Source organism: Cryptotermes secundus, unplaced genomic scaffold (assembly GCF_002891405.2).
Source record: "Cryptotermes secundus unplaced genomic scaffold, Csec_1.0 scaffold612, whole genome shotgun sequence".
In the NCBI taxonomy this organism is placed as follows: domain Eukaryota; kingdom Metazoa; phylum Arthropoda; class Insecta; order Blattodea; family Kalotermitidae; genus Cryptotermes; species Cryptotermes secundus.
The window spans coordinates 1394643-1409860 of NW_019729902.1; the positions used below are offsets into that span (position 1 = coordinate 1394643).

A 15218-nucleotide genomic window follows, 5' to 3' on the forward strand; every position below is an offset into this window, starting at 1 on the left:
ATGGACACTCGTAAAAGGAACAAAGCACGTGTTCCAGTGTGTACGTACCATCACGGGAACACATATGGGCGGGTGTAGGTGTTATTAATTATAAAACGTAAAGCTGTTCCTATACTTAATTAGTTAAACACTGTGCCATGAAGACATATGAGAGAGTGGACTTATAGCTCCACGTTTCTTGACCTTGGCACTAGCTGGAGGTGAGTGGTCAGCTACACGCCCCTGCCGCTTTGCCTCAGGGAAAGAGCCATCGGAACCCATTGGATATGAAACTGGGTGGACCCCGCAGTCGGTGTGGGTGCTGCCGAGAATCGAAACCCGGACGTCTATCCCGTAAGTAGTGGTTATACCGACTGAGCTGTATAAAAAATTTACAACTGAAGGAGGGGTAGATATTTATGTCATAATGTTCTTGCCAAGTTTCATCCAAATCCATTAATTGGTGTCAAAGTTGATTGGAGAGACATAAACACATTCACGCGGACATAATAATACCACTAGTGTACACGTCTTTATAAAGTAAATAGTAACAGCAAGCAGCTGTGGTCTCCCATTTAAGAGATGATTTTATCAATCAGAAGCCATTGTATACCCTTTCTTTTTGTTTTTTCCTTGGCACTACAGCCCCAGTGGGTTAATAGATCTCATTATCCTGCTGTTATCGGCGTTAAATGGAGTCCATTGTTGAGAGCAGAGAGGAAAAACAGAAGCGGTCTAGTGGTTAAACAGAATGTTTTTTTGTACCTGTATTTAGAGTTCAAGTTATACCACGCCCGTTTCTTTGTGCGGTAATCTCTATTGTGGTTAAGAAAAGCGGCGCAAATCAACTCATGAAATGCAACACAACGAAACACTATACAGCTAGGTCGTCTTGCAGAATCAGTGGAGTTTCCTTAGCTTCGAAGTCTGCACAGGGGGTGGGGTTCATATGGCGCAAAACTGCGTCGCTGAGACTGCTTCTGCCGCCACTGTCAGGGACTGATATGTTGCATGACACAGGTAGAGAGACATTCTTCGGAACATCGGAATTTTATATGTCTTCGATGTGCTGGTCGCCAGAAAGGACTTCATGTCCTTTGATCGCCATGTCAGCATTCCTAATCTTAATAAACCAGTGGCGGCTCGTAGCTAAAATTAGTGGGGGTGCTGCTCCAGAAGCGCACAGTTCCATACAAAGATTTGGCTACTGACATTAAGCTATATATTGTATTGTACAAGTATAAAGAAAGAATTAAAGGAAAAAGGACTCATTATATAAATGTTATCGATAATATCAAGTGGAAATTGGGGGGGCTGCAGTTCCGCAGTGCGTATACACGGGCCGCCCCTGATAAACACTCATGTAATTCATAAACGCACAACATGAAACTGCATTATTATTATTATTATTATTAGTAGTAGTAGTATTAACTTTAATTCAATTCTTTATTATTAATGTGCTGATCCAACAGCCGCAAGGCCAATTACAGACACAGCACAGTGTAAATAAAAGTAGTTACGTAATGGACAAACACAACATAAAGTCAAAGACTAATTGAAGGTAAACACTGGAGAAAAGACACATTAATGCATATAAGAAAACAAACAAGCATAATAATAATAATAATAATAATAATAATGTAATTTGTCGGTTGTGTCACGCGACAAGAATAAATTGCGTGGGTCTTCGGATTGGAACGAATTCTTTCATTGGACGCTTATTTGTACACACACTCGCACAATTAGTCACTTCGAGCGATATTACACCGTTAGTACGCACAACCTGCTTCTGTCTCGCTAGAGTCGAGTCCAAAACTGTGAGTACAAAACTCAGAATCTCTACTGTGATTTTCAAACTGAGATTTCACTCTGAACCTCTTGTGATATTCGTGTTATTAAACTCTCTCTGAATCTCGTTTTACGACCGACGGTCAGTCGCCCAGTCTGTCTTGGCATAAAGCTCCCATCTGGGGCTTGCGCCCAGATCTTTATTACTGCTTGACAGTTACGGTATTGTTTTTTGTGGGCGCCCTCTCTGACGAGAGGACGGATCTGTCTTTTGTATATGCTGCTGGTCCTTTCCTGCGCAGTCTTTCTCGGGTCCGAGATCCTTGGTACTCGAGACCACATATTAACGATAACTCCATGGTTTTAGTCCGCAAGCGAACTATACCTACCGAGCGAGACCACATATTACTGTCTCAAATGTGAGACTTCCCTTTTCGTCGCCTCCTACGACTCGCAGGGTCACGGTGGAGGAATTCGAACCCGACTTCACACGGGTGACTCTCTAAGTCTGAGACAATGAACAACTACAATTGCTAACATAATATTCACATTAGGAGTAACATACGGAATTGAATCTCGTGGTTGGGCGGTTAGCAATCTTGTTTCGCACTCGAGAGGTCCGGGGTTCAAATCTCGGCCCGGATATTTGTTACGCTGAATGGTGATCTTCATGGTTTGCATTAGTCCCTAAGAGAAATTCAGAATAGTATTTCATATTAGGCCAGACCGCTTCATACCTCAGCCCTTCCAAAGCAATATTTACTCGACACTTTGGGATGTGAGCTACTGAAAATATTACTACATTTACGAGGCAAACAAGACACCTATATTCAAAGAATGCATGTGAGGGGAAATAATAAAATTAATACGCAACTGAGAGAAAACAGTTCCATTCAGTGAGCCTAGGCAAGGAGATAGTTTTTGGATAGTTTGAGGGATGCATTCACTGGCAACAGGAAGCACAATCCTTCATGAGACGCTAAAAATAAAGTAAGTAAAGCTATCCCTGTAACAGGCCGTGAAGGCCCATAGGGTTGTGAGACGCCGAGGCTCCCACATTTTCTAGACAATCGACTCTCAGATGGCGGTGAGGTTGTCAGCCTTACGCGACGGGCGCCCTTTACCCCCCCAGGAAGATTCCTGCTACTCATTTCTGTTAGAGGCTGAGTCGACCCCAGGGCCATAGTGCGGCTGGAAGGATTAGGTAGTAAAATAAAAACCCACCCACCTTCCGGCTTGTAGCATAGTGCCTCAACCAACTACGTTACAGCGTGTCCCCCATGAGATGCTAAAACTTTTCAATAACTAGGAAATTCACCGCCCTTTATGGAACCTAAAATTTCATTACCGTATTCACAAGAGGCCGCCACTGGTCTCTGTTTCCAGCCAACCGAAAACACTCCGCACTCTTCCACACTATTTCTGTAAGACAGATTTTAATATTATTCTTGCATCTACGCTCAAGCTTTCAAAATGTTCTCTTTCTTCAAGTTTTCCAATCAAAATATTTTACGCATGAGTGCTACAAGCCACACCAATCCCCTCCTTTTTGATTTGCTCGTCCTAGTAGCATCTTATGAAGAAAATAAATTATGAAGTTCAGCACTATCCAATTTTCTTCGTCCTCATGTTATTTTCGTCTTTGGTCCAGTAATTCTCCTCAGCACCCCACTCTCATTCACCCTCAATTTATGATCTTCCCTTATGTCAAAGAAGAAGTTCCACATCCATACAAAGCAATAATTAAAGTATAGTTGCGTTCACTTTCCTTCTCAATATAATATTCTCTGCCTTGTCATTTAGCACCAAATTCACAGGAGCCTGAAAAGATGTAACAATTACGTTGCAGACTTCTTGTCATTAGGAACTGAAGTTGAGTGTGAGAAAGAATGAACACACACCCTCTTCCATCCCCCTGCCTAACAGTTACTAATCTTCAGTTTTCCCTTGAATTCTGGCCTTAGATTCGTATGCAAGCACTCTCTCCTTGTGTTCTCAGTTTGTCCCTGGCGTCGACGGAGAGGGGTGTGGGAAACAGGCGGCATATCTGAACCGCACCACACGTGTTCATTCTTTCCCTTATCCGAGTGTAGTTTCTGTCACAAACACTTAGTATTGTTTGCATGTAATTTTGTTGCACACTTCAATCAAATGAAGTAACATCATTCTCTTAACAGAGTAGGGCAACTGCCATACAAATTGGCTGTAGAAGCCATCTCATTTAAGAGGAAAAGTGGAAAGGTATGCTCCTTTAAAGAACATAAGCACATATATTTTCCTGAAGCATTCTTTGTGATTCTGCACAATTCAGTGGTGTTTACCGAACTTAATATAAAGAAAACATAAATGACATTGTAAGATCGGAGATTTTCACGGCGGTGACTATGAAGAATGCCGACTTCCGGGTTGTGGCGCCGTGTAGGTATTGTGTTAACCGACGTTTCGGAAGAACGTATGTCCTCCATCTTCATGGTATAAGAAATCCTCGAGCGAGGAACCAGCTGCAGATCTGCAGCCACCTGCTCACGCTGGTTCCTCATTCGCGGATTTCTTATATCCTGAAGACAGAGGCGATACATTCCTCCGAAACTTCGGTTGACACAATATCTATACGGCGCCACATCTCAGAAGTCGACATCCTTCATAAATGACGTTGTTGAAAAGCTGATGAACAATTCAGACATGTAGAGAGCAGGTTAGTCTGAAGACTGACCTATGGTATTCTTCTGGGTTTTCGAACTTCTTCCAGAAATAGGCACATAGAAGACACAAGACTGTGCGCTGTATATGTTTCATGCGTTATTACGCGTATCTACGAAAGAGGATTAAGAGAACGATATTGAAAAATGATTCAAAAGAACGTGGGAGAGACTGCTGGTGGCCTATTGTATGTTTTTGGGAAATTCAGGAAAACACTGGAAATTTACAGTCAGAATATCCAGTAATCCTGTCGAGATCTGAAGCAAGAGCCCCTCGGATATGGAGTGTTGACATGTACATTGTAACGTATACAGGTTACGGTGTAACCTTGAATTTGCATGCTGAGATGTCCATGAAGTTTCCTTATTCTCCTCCCCCCCCCATTCGTGCTCCGTCAATTGCAGATAATGTCGAGGAGCACAAAACCGTTCTTGCAGAGTTGCTGAGGATTTAAAAGCTGAGTCATGTTGAACTCTTGTATTCCTCCTAACAGCTGTAGGTCCCTCAGTACTCCACTGTCGCCGGGATGTGCAGATGCTCAGGGCTTCGGATAACGTTAGGTGGTGAGTAAAAACAGATTTCTAGCCTTACCGTAGCGTCTGAAACGCTAACTTCCTGCTCTTTTGAATGTTCTGAGCTTAAAATTTCCACGCAGCCTTATTACCAAGTATATGAAACGAACATCTTGTCACGTGTCACAGTGACTAAGACGCGGGATTGGATTGGTAATTGGATTTATTAACAACTTACAGGTCCTAACTACAGGTAATTATTACACTCTTGCTGATTTACGCAATTTACAATCACTCCAGACTAATCTTCTCAGTCTATTTCCACTAGTCTTCGCTATCCGTTTCCTAGCAAAGGATTTATAACGCGGGAACTATAAACGTCTCACTAAATTACACACTCCCAATCCCACTGCACTACAGCACACATGGAGTCTTGAAATCGCACTTCAAGTCTTCATAGGTCGACGAAATTTCGGTGGCTCTCATCTACCGAGAACTCAGAACTCAGAACTCTTTCACTGTCACTCTGAACTTACGGCTCAGAGCTGTCGTTATATAGCCGCAGCACGGAGCGCATAGGAAACACAATTCTCTTGTTGATGACGCAGTAAGTAAGTAAAGTAAAGGTATATCTGTAACAGGCCGCGGAGGCCCATAGGGTTGTGAGATGTTGAGGTTCCCACATTTTCTAGAAAATCGGTTCATAGATGGCGGAAAGTTTGTCAGCCTTACGTGCCGGCTGCCCTTTACCCCCAAGAACATTCCTGGTACTCATTTCTGTTAGAGGCTGAGTGGACCCCATGGCCATAGTGCGGCTGGAAGGACTAGGTCAATTAAAGAAAATCCAATGACCTCATCGGGACTTGAACCCGCGACCTTCCGGCTTGTAGCATAATAGCTCAACCAACTACGCTACCGTTGATGATGAAGACCGCACAGAAAGCATGTTACATGATATCTCATCAGTCCATTGGTGCGCTGACTGTCGCCTAGCAACGAGCTATAAACATTCGTCCTATTGTTGTAACGCACTCAGCTGAGAGTTGTTTACAGGTCGTTGTCTAGAAACGCTCTGGCCATCCACGTTACAGTATAATTCGGAGATTCGCGTCTCTCCGTCAGTAGGCACATTTCAACTCCAGTAAAAATATAGTACGATTAACCTAGTCGTGGACTTCTGGCTGTAGGTGGATATGCGTACCAATGTTTCGAAGAAACATAGTCGGAGTCTTCAGGGTGGTACCCACGTACAAGACTACATGTCGTCACAACCCAGAGTGCTGCAACCTGGACAGACATCGCCGTGGAGAGTTCAGAACTAAAACGCATTCGTTGCGGTTGAAGTTGTCTCTGGGGGATCTGCACTGAGAACCGTGATATAAATATAATTCTGGTGCTTAGCAAGTAGATCTGTCATTAAAGTAACTGGCTAAGGGCTGCGCGACCGGGGTTTCATTCCCAGATGAATTCCGAGAGGAGGAACGGAGGAATCAGTTGGTAGCGCTCGCTTCCTCATCTCATAAGTGGTCTTGCCGATACAGGAAAGCAGAGAGGGGTGTATTTCTCTCCATCCGAGGCTGGTGAGACAGCGCAGGCGAACCACACGGTCGGCTGAGGACAGTTTTGCGGGCGACATATTTTGTAACACTTTTTTAAAAATTTTTGATGATGAAAATAATTTATGCTGCCCTTATATGCATATAGTTACCAATAAATCGTAATTATCTATGTTATGCAACCGTGTAAACGAAGCTTTTTCAATAATTACGACACCCATGGCGGTTTCCGTCACAGTGTCTGGAAATTTTGTGTCATTAATTCTGACAAATTTTTTAGGTAGTTGATGTGTTTTAACTGAGGGAGACAACGGCGGAAAATCTCACCCTCTGGGGTGGCATTTAGACTTGCGTCAGACCATATGGGGCTCGCCCAGGCTCTTACAGATTTCGGGGCTGATAAAGTGATAAAGGGACTGGAGTAAAACTGACCACTCGTTTCCTTCTCATATAGATATTGAGGATATGTGAAAACATTCATATTTGTAGTTTACTGAACAACACTGTCAGTATTTCGAGACTATATAGCGTACAATTATCCGGCGATAATGAGAAAGGAATTAAAATTAATGTAGAAGAACACTGCCGCTTCCTAATATACGGTACTATACCAGAAATTACCTGGAAGGACTGAGGAAAACCTCAGTCCCGAAGGATTTGTATCTAGCATTATGGATTGAGCAAACTCGCTAGGTATGATGCGTGGAGTTTTACCTCCACTCCCCCTATATTTTCTCGTTGTGGTGGTTATACAGAGACAACTTTATCTTCGCCTTTCACTGATTAATCACAATCACTACTTTACAAGAAGCCAGAGTGAATGTCAGTCCTCTCATATTTCTCATAAGCAGCTCTGTCTGTCTATGGCTCTACTGTTTTTGTTGGATCTTGGCCGATTTTCAGTTTCTTAATCCTATACACAGACGGTAGGACTCCTTGGACTGGGGATCAGCCCATTGCAAGGCCGATACCTACATACAGGACAACACAACCACGGAATAAACGCACAGGCATCCATGCCTTGAGTGGGATTCTAACCCACGATTCCAGAGTTTCGGAGAGCGAAGACACTTCATGCCTTAGACCGCGCGGCCATTGAAGTCGGCTCATAAACAGCTCATCCTGAAGAAAATGTATAACACAAAAGAAGAACCTTATTAAAACTCTCGTTTTAACCATATTTCGTCTAACAAATATTTACCGAAACGTCTGTTTTATTGTATGCAGTGTGAAATCCGTCGCACGAAAGGCTCTGCAATAGTAGACATTTCATGGAAATGAACGAAATTTGGAGACGATCACAGTGGCTGGCCGCGCCCGTCTACGACAGTGTTTCTCAACCTTTGCGAGACCGCGGCCCGGTAATTTTTTTACAAGACGAGGGCCCGGTCCTAACAAATTTACTCACAAATACCTTTCCAATTTTTTTAAAGTTCGTACATTAAACTAACATAATTGCTAATAATTAATTATGGCATAATCATAAAGAATATTAGTACACATATGTATACGGTGTGGCATGTTGAAAAAACATAAAATTACATTTAAATTAGTTATCAATCACTGGACTAATGAAATCTTGTAGCATTTTGTAGTTTCCTCAGACCAACATCATTAAATTAATTTGTGCTAATTTTCATTGACATGTCCCATGCTGATCAGAAAAACTTATGTTATTCAGCGTGAAATTTATTATTGTAATATTAAATTGATTTTAATGATGTTGGTTTGAAGAAAACGGCAGTGAGAAAAATATTTATGCATTGTAACTCACCATAGAAGTCAGGTGAGTAGGGGAAGAAGCAGAAGGATGTCAATTTGCCGGCGAAACACTTATTATCACATACACACGCCAAGTAATTATATATGTAAAGTATGTAATTTGATAAATAAAAATGTACGAATCTCTCAATTCTAAACACTACTTCCAACACTAATCAATATTTTGAATTTAAAAACGCAGTACTTTAACACACCAGTTATAAATTATTGAAAAAATTTAACTTAGTTACTTTTCTTACAACTGAGTTTTTGAATACAAATACATATTAAGTTTTCGGACACTAACCATCGTCGTGTCTTTATCTAAAAACAGTCCTGTTTATTTTTCAAAACACCACGTTTCGGAGACTGGATTCTGTCTCCATCTTCAGGTGAACCCCACTCAGTTGGACCCATCATGCCCGATAGAGCTATTTCCTATCTCCTGACAACTATTCCAGCTCCCAGATGGGGCATACAAATCAAACACAGCACAAACCATCTGCGAGAGCTAAGGAAACAAATAATTTAAATTCCACACATAGGTGTCTCGATTGAAATTATCGCTGGAGAGAAGCAATACTCCTTATGGTACCAACACAAAGAAAACACTAATTTCCCCACTCAATCTGCAACTGGACCGAGTTGTAGTTTCTTGACTTCTGCTGTGATGAAAGGGGTCCAGATGGGACAGATATCCACGCTGGGTTGACTGATCGGATGGTCCAGCAGAGACATGTGGGCTGATTCCTTGTATTTCCTGTATGTTTGTGTTGGGCTCACTCTGCAAGACCTTCGCTTCTAGATAAAGCACAAACTGCTCATCTTAAAATTAAATTCACTTAGTGGAGGGTGGAGCCCAACTGGGTCCACTCGGCACCGCAGCCACTGATTGGCCTATTGTAACTTGTCCCGGGTGATTATGATGATGGAAATTTTGGTGGAATGAAGATTGGCAGGGGAAACCGAAGTACTCGGAGAAAACCCGCCCCACCGCCACATTGTCCACCACAAATCCCATTTGACCATACCCGGGATCGAACACGGACTGCCGCGGTGGGAAGCCAGTGACTAACCGCTTGAGCTATGGCGCGGCCATATGCTTTAACTTTGTCCGTTTTATGCAAAAACGGAAAATATAAGAAATCAAGTGACCCCAGTAAACACAAGTTGGTGTATAGGGCTATTTCTGAACAGGGAATCTATGCCTTAATAAAACGTGAGGCATACATATTTAATAAAATGAACGGCATTTATGCATCACATTTTATCAAAATGGTTGTCTTTTTGTCGTCTCGTATTGCGGTTCGATTTGAAGCCTAGAACAGAGCAAGTAGTCGATTAATTCATAAAATTTGTCATGAAACAAAATACATATCAAATCAAACAAATACCCAGATTACATAGCCCACTGAAAATAAAAATATGGACATTTTACGCTAGACTCGCTGGAGGCAGCTTATAATGCTGGTCACTCGATTCTGTCCCGTTAAGGCGAACAGTAGCACATGACAGGACAATTGCACTTCAGAAAGAGAGGTCCTTGTTTGTAATAGGCGATACACTTCCGTTATCTGCACCGGTTACGCATTGCGAATTAAGAATAGTACCACATTTTATAACCTAAATATTTCTTTTGGCAGGCATGGCCTCCCACATCAAACAGCAAACTTGACTCAATACAAAACAACAGTTCTCTGGCTTTTAACCATTTCCAATTCTGTTCTATATTTAAATATTTTTTTTTGTTATACGGTACACGTACTTCCATCGTGATTTAGGCATATAACTACTAACTACTATTGGTGTAGAACAGCAACGCATTCTTGCTACTTAGCATATTGCATTTGTTGCCCAAAATTAAAAATCTACCGCTGAGGAGTTAGTAAACATTGTGGAAACCACACTGCATTCGGTATTATTATGTTGTTGACAAAGCTAATAAGTATAATATACAATTTATTCTCCTACTCTGTTAAACCTTCATTATATCGGAACATATATCTTAGTCTATATTTTAAGGAATATGTCAGGCACTATGCTACAAGCCGGAAGGTCGCAGGATCGAATCCCGATGAGGTGGATTTTCTTTAATTGACCCAATCCTTCCAGCCGCACTATGGCCCTGGGGTCGACTCAGCTTCTAATAGAAATGAGTACTAGGAATATTCTTGGGGAGTAAAGCGCGGCCGGCGTGTAAGGCTGACAACCTTACCGCCATCTGTGAGCCGATTGTCTAGAGAAAATGTAGGGACCTCAACATCTCACAGCCCTATGGGTCTCCAAGGCCTGTTACCGAGATACCTTTACTTTTTTTTGCTTTTACAACTCTAGACATCCAATTGAATGAAGAACTTTTATTTCAATTTTAATGCATTTATAAGACTTGCATGGAATGGAATGGAAAATCAGATACATTAAAAATTGTGTAAAGAATTGCATACCAAAATTATCAATAATGAAAGAAATGCAGATAGAATGGAACCTATCACCCCTGGGGTTCAAAGGAAAAGGAAACAGGTCTAACAGTCAAAAACTGTTGCGAATTGGGCACTTCGAAAACAATAAATGCAAAGTAATGAAAAGAAACATTTTAATTAAAACAATTATATTGTAGTTAAAATAATCAGGGTCGAAGAGTAAGCCAAGCTAGAAACCAGTAAAAGCAAACTGTTTACGTGGTAGAGTCATCAAGTTCGTGGACTGTGGTTTTATCGCATCATATTACAAGGTATTCACATACACTTACACAGATCCACATCGGCCCTCAAAATAGTTGCCGTTGGCCACTATGCAAGTCTGCCAAAGTTGATATAGCTTCGAAAACACTGCTGAAACACATTGGCAGGAAATTCCCGTACGGCGCTTTGCGGCCATTCCACGAACTTATTGACTGTGGCAGTGTGTGTCGCTTGCTTCTGCTGCGTTCTTGACTGGCGTGCTCTTCCACTCTGAAGACTGAGGCGATATGTTCTGCGAAACGTCGGTATTTCTCCGAACTACACGGCGTTACAACTCAGAAAGCAGTACTCCAAATAACATTAATAATCATTGAGCAGGTTGGTGTACCAATAACGATCTAGACTTTTATTCGAGAGGTGCCCAGTTCTAATGTTGGTCGAAACAACGGCTGTCCTGACAGGTCTTTCATGGTTTTTGTGAACCCCTCTAAGAAAATGTCGGGATAGCCTCTTGAGTAGACCACGACCGCTTCCTTCCAAATTCTTTCCCATTCACTATTAATGGATCTCAGGTATATAGCCTGAGATGCTCACAGCGTTATAAAACAAACCACAATAATAATAATAATAATAAATTCCGTGGCTTTTAGTCCGCAAGCGAAGTATACCGACCGAGCGACCGCCTCTTATCGGAGAAGTTAGTGCCAACTTTCACGTACAGAGGGTGTTGCTTGGTCAGCGGAACGGATTCCTACGGCCATTAATTTCGGTTTTCTAGACCGGAGCCGCTATTTCCTTGAAATAGCTCCTCAATTATCCTCATGAGGCTGAGTGGACCCCGTTCCAGACACACTACTCAGGAAATCTGGTAGTGCCGGGAGTGGAACCCGGGACTTCTGGATCTTTAATCAGAAACTCTGACCCATAGAATACGAGGCGGTAATAATAATAATAATAATAATAATAACAGCCAGAAAGTAGTTTAGAATTCGAAACACGCAGCCAGACAGTCATGGTCTCTCTACTTTCTGCTCTCACCATGCAAAACTCCTGAACCAGGCCCACACTCATTTCGATTCCTTACAGATATACGGCATACAGAATTAATGCGGTGCCATGTTGTCGGATATTAATTACCTGCATTGTTTCCCTATGGCGGACACAGCCGTTCGATACGAAACGTTTATAACGATCCCTACGTGGCGAGCTGTTCCACTTGGATACAGACACACATTATTTCTCTTTCAAAATGATGAACTATGTGCATTTGCATGTGAAACATTTACAAAGAACTCTAATTTCTTGTGACCCTGGTTACAAAGACGGGCTGGGAATCCGGAAGTGGAACTGCAACACCGAGCTAAAACCCTAAACATATGTGGCTACATCACAAAAGGGCACATGTATAAAATGAAAACATAATTTATTCTGAACAAGTATGAATGAATTAAAAATTAAATTAATTAAATTCACAATTTGCAATACAGAAAAATATGGACCAAGCACTAGTGTACATGCTTCCTTCTTCTGGGATTAGTGTTTGTAAGTTGCGGTCTTGGGATTTCTAAAGCACATTTAAATATTAACCTAAGATTGATCCAAATGTTTCTGTTATATTATTCGTATGCGTACAGCTGATCAGTTCTTGATGATTGGGTTTTGGGAGTTTCTCCATCGTCCGGTATTCTAAAGAACACAACGTTTCGGGAACTGGACCTGTTTCCTTCTTCAGGTGAGGTGTGGGAGACACTCAGTTGGGTCCGTTAGAAAAAGCTCACCTCAATCACTGAACAACTTGTAAAACCGGTATGAACTCTGTGCATACCCTTCTTTTAAGGAATTAGAACGCATGAATACAGTTAGCAAAAACACTAAATCATATATCTTTGCTCACGAGAAGCAGATCTCAAGATACTATCACTGAAAGCCAGTCTGTAAAGACTCCATACAATGGTCGACGTTCATCGAAAATTGTTCATCGTGTAAGTGGAACACTCAATAAGGACTGGATCCATGTTCACTGGCGCAATATGGCTTCACAACTCTAGCCAATGCAACAGCTGGAAAAACTTCTCAGATATTAAGTTTATCTCTAAGGGACCCAACAGAGCAAGTATCTCCCACCCCTCGCCTGAAGATGGAAACGTTGTGTTGCTTACGATGGACAAAGTTCAAAAACTCAGTAAACCCGACCATCGTCCGAACACTTTAGAACGAACAAATTGATCAGTTGTATCAGCAAGGCTGTATGAACATAGACAGAGAGAGGGCATTTTTGTTAAGGTTTTAGTCCGCAAGCGAACTATACCGACCGAGAGACCGCCGCTTGTCGGCGAAGTTAGTACCTACTTCAGCGAATAGAGGGTGTCGCCTGGTCAGCGCAACGAATCCCCACGGCCGTTAATCTCGGTTTTCTAGACCGAAGCCGCTATTTCTTTGCAATAGCTTCTCAATTATCCTCACTAGGCTGAGTGGACCCCGTTCCAGACCCACTACTTCTCAGAAAATCTGGTAGCACCGGGAATCGAACCCGGACCTCTGTAGCCAGAAACTCTGACCACTAGACCACAGAGGCGGTCCAGAGATAGAGGATAGCAAAAGAAACGCATTTGGAATTGATGTAGGCCCAAAATATCTCCAAAGTGTAAGGACCTCAAGAGTACGGTCTTCTGGGATGTGACGCCATGTAGTCTGGTATGCGGGTGCCAAAGTTTCGGGGAAATTTGCAGCTTCCGTCTTCAGAGTAATTACATCCTGCGACGTCAGAGAAGATTTCAATTTTGATACCCCATAAAACCGTCAAATCTCACATTGTAAAGAGCGTTTGAAGTCTTGCTGTTACTTTTCAGAAATGTTTCGTCTTACGTTTTATTTGCAGAAGGCATGGAGGACAAGCTTCCGCCATTCGGTTTCAGCACTTGTAATACATTGATTACTTTTCTCTGGTGTGGCTGAGGATGTCTGTGAGGTGCACTTCACTTCTGTAACCACTTATACAGTTACACTGAAGTGCTGCGGTGGTCACTGTTCATAAAGCGTCGGGAAGGTCAGACTGAAAATGAAGACATGTAAATGTTGTTTCTTGTTAGGAGAGTGAGGTAAAAGGCGGCGACTAACCGCCTGAGCTATGGCACGGCCTAGCTAAAGCTGTTAGTCGCCTGCCTTTCATCTCAGAGTCCCGCGTTAGATCCCGGTGTTATGCATATGCAATTTGTGCTGGAAAAATGGCAATGGAGCAGGTTTCTCTCTAAGCACTGCTGTTGTCTCCTGTCGCAGCGCCCGACCATTCTCCTGGATCGTCTACTGTTCTCGGCTGCTGCACGACAAAATGGTGGACAATAATAAAACATTAAAAATGAAAAGACTTTACGCTCCTAAAAGCGGGTTCTATAATTATCAGGGTCCCGCTCAGAGATTAGAGACAAATTACACAATAAGAGAATTATAGGTAGAATTTTAGATGAAGGGAATAAATGGTACAAATAAGTTTTAAAAAATTGACGTAATCATAACCTAAAAGAGAGTTATGTATTAAGATCCACGAGAGAAAAGGAATTTCGAAAAGTCAATAAAAGGATATATTAATAAGTGAAATTAATGTGCACGTAACCTAATTCTTTAAGTTTATGATTATTATCACAATGATGACCTTATGCTAGAGTAACGTCTTTAGAGAAATGTGTTAAACGGTGCCTCTCACATCGAATTCCGTACATTCAGGGCCATTTTTTATTTTTTTAGAAAAATATTAAGCCCACCTCTAAGGCCGCGTCATAGTACAAGCGGTTAGTCGCTGGCTTCCCACCACGGCGGCCCGGGTTCGATCCCGGGTCTGGTCAAGTGGGATTTGTGGTGGACAAAGTGGCGCTGGGGCAGGTTTCCTTCGAGTACTTCGGTTTCCCCTGCCAATCTTCATTCCACCAAATTCTCCATCATCATAATCACCCAGGGCAAGTACAATAGGCCAATCAGTGGCCGACGTGCCGAGTGGACCCAGCTGGGCTCCACTTTCCCCCACCCATGCGAATTAAGCCTATCTCTAGGTCCTGAACGACTCTGATAATGTTGCAGTAGTAAGAAATCCCAGTTTCATGGCGTACTGTTCCTTACGTCGTTTTGAAATGGTAAGAATTCATGTTGCGTGTGTCTCGGTTCACGGAGAACAGCGTCAATTAAAACCTAATTGTGAGGCTGCAACGAGGAAAGTGCACTGGATCTGTCGGTGCTGCTTCCATTAGTTT

At 42.3% G+C, this 15218-nt stretch overlaps 1 protein-coding gene across 1 annotated transcript in view; it reads left to right on the forward strand.

Annotated features, from left to right (window-relative positions):
* Positions 1-280: 280 nt before the first annotated feature.
* LOC111865771 overlaps positions 281-15218 on the forward strand; it is a 36608-nt gene continuing 21670 nt past the window's right edge. The window contains exon 1 of the mRNA XM_023854040.2: positions 281-333. The gene's annotated coding sequence lies outside the window, so the exon portion shown is untranslated. The remainder of the gene's footprint in view (positions 334-15218) is intronic.